General features: G+C 45.6%; 1 protein-coding gene across 3 annotated transcripts in view; it reads right to left on the bottom strand.

The window, feature by feature from the left end:
• Positions 1-2,500, bottom strand: part of si:ch73-138n13.1 (calponin homology domain-containing protein DDB_G0272472) — a 48,289-nt gene that overhangs the window by 44,830 nt on the left and 959 nt on the right. The gene's annotated exons all lie outside the window — the stretch shown is intronic.

Genomic DNA, 2,500 nt, shown 5'->3' on the forward strand with positions numbered 1-2,500 from the left:
ACACACAGACACGCAGACAGACACGCAGACAGACACGCAGACAGACACGCAGACAGACACGCAGACAGACACACGCAGACAGACACGCAGACACGGACACGCAGACACGGACACGCAGACACGGACACGGACAGATACACATAGACAGACACGCAGACGCAGACAGACACACACGCAGACACACACGCAGACACACACGCAGACACACACGCAGACACACACGCAGACACACACGCAGACACACACACACAGAGACACACACACAGAGACACACACACACACAGAGACACACACACAGACACTTATGATCATTATCATCAATCTTCTTTTTATTATAATAATAATAATGATAATAATTAGTAGTGGTAGTAGTATCAGTAGTAGTATCAGTAGTATTATCAGTAGTATTATCAGTAGTAGTATCAGTAGTATTATCAGTAGTAGTATCAGTAGTAGTATCAGTAGTATTATCAGTAGTATTATCAGTAGTATTATCAGTAGTATTATCAGTAGTAGTATCAGTAGTAGTATCAGTAGTAGTATCAGTAGTATTATCAGTAGTATGTGGTAACTAGTAGTGGTAACTAGTGCTACTCGGTAAGTATGAGCAGTAGCACAAGGACACGTTATTGTTCATAAACACGTCCTGCATTATAAACAGATCCACTCGCGGTGTGTGTCAGACGTCTGCACCGAGTTCCACTCCACACCGGACCCTTAACTTCACACCTTCAGATGTTTCACAAACCACCGCCTGAGCACCATCAGTGTTATTAAAACATCCTGAGCTTCACATGTTCCAGCTAAACCAGTGATGCTAAAGAAAAACAAACACGCGTGTGTGTGTGTGTGAGTGTGTGTGTGTGCGTCGAGAACGCGTGCAGCGTGTAAATATCAAACCCTGAGGTGAGTTACGGAGGTCAGAGCGAAACTCGGATTTAAACGCCTCACAACAAAATCCGTTTCGGGCGCGTGAGAAGAGGCTACAGCTAACATCACGTAGCTTCAACCTCGTCACGTTTTTGTGCTACGTTCGGCCGTAAAAAACACGTCCTGGGCGACTGAACACGTGTAAACCGTGTAAAATTTCATTTACAGTCAAACATTTATGAAAAACCGCTTGAAGCTGGATCCTCGAGTCGCAACGAAGAACAACAACAGAAGCAGCTGGACACGTTTCCGTGGCAATAACTAAACCTGCACGTGTAGCTACAGCCGCGCTCACGTTTGTTTAACTGCGAAAACGCGAAGAAATCAGGAGATCTGTAAAGCCCCGCAGGTTCTCGTGTTGAACTCCAACACAGCCTGGAGCTCTGAGGAAGCGCGGCGTAGCGACCTGAAGTTCTCCCGAGGTGCTCGAACGAAGGACGCGTCTCAACGCGAGCTTCACACAACCCGCTGAACACTAAAATCTGACGCTCCACGTCATCACCGCTCAAAAAGAGAAGAACAAAGAGAACCGTATGATTTCGTTTCAAACCTGTTCTGAACTTTCCAGATTTACAACCTTCAGCTTTCTTCATCAGCCTGTGCGGTCAAACCTGATCGGCACCGCTCTTACAAAGTAACGCCTCCAGCCTGACGCCGTCGGAGAACCCTTTCACCCTCACGGTCTTTACAGAACCACCTATTCACTCACTAGTGCCTCAAAGAGCCCAGAAACGGTTCTTCACAGCAGTGCCACAAGGTTCTCAAAGAACCTTCTTCTCGTCAAGATCCGTCTTCCCCTTGTACAGGGTTCTCGAGTTGAGCTGGACGGTTCTCTGGAGATTACAGGAGTTCTTTATGTTTTGCTAAAGGTTCTTCAGAGCAGTGTTTTGGTTCTTCGAGGTCTCGTCCCTTCTTAACAGCTTGAAGTGAACCCTGCACTATACGGTTCTTTGAGGGACTGGGTGTGTGAGAAGGTTCTCCTTGCAGCACTTCCTTACAGCAATAACTGAGAACTCGTTAGAGAACTCGACACTGCTGTGAAGAACCATTTTCAAGATAAACGGTTCTGTAAAGAGCGTACGAGTTCAAGCGTCCTCCTATGGCTGAAAAAAGTGTTTTCGGTTCTGACTGCGAGCTCCATTTTTAAGCGTGAACCTTTTCCAGTCCCACAAAGAACCTTATACAGCAGGGTTCACTTCAACCCGCTGAGAAGGGACGGGACCTTGAAGAACCGGTACGCTGCTCTGAAGAACCTTTAACGGAACATAAAGAACTTCTTTAATCTCCACAGAAGCGTAGCATCGCGTTCAGCTCAACTCAAGCAGACTGAGCAACGAAGGACGGTTCGTGGGAAGGAGAAGGTTCTACTCTGAAGAACCTTTACTTATTTTGGTGGATTCTGCAGTTAGTCTGGAACATGGCTAAGAACAATACCACAAATAAATAAATAAATAAATAAATAAATAAATAAATCCCTCGTCTCTGAGGTACTTCTTTGTGGTGGTGAACTGACTGACCCAAATATTCCTGAGGTAAACTTTTAATCGGAAATTATATCATACATATATAT

The sequence above is a fragment of the Ictalurus punctatus genome, chromosome 5, assembly GCF_001660625.3.
Source record: "Ictalurus punctatus breed USDA103 chromosome 5, Coco_2.0, whole genome shotgun sequence".
NCBI classification, from domain to species: domain Eukaryota; kingdom Metazoa; phylum Chordata; class Actinopteri; order Siluriformes; family Ictaluridae; genus Ictalurus; species Ictalurus punctatus.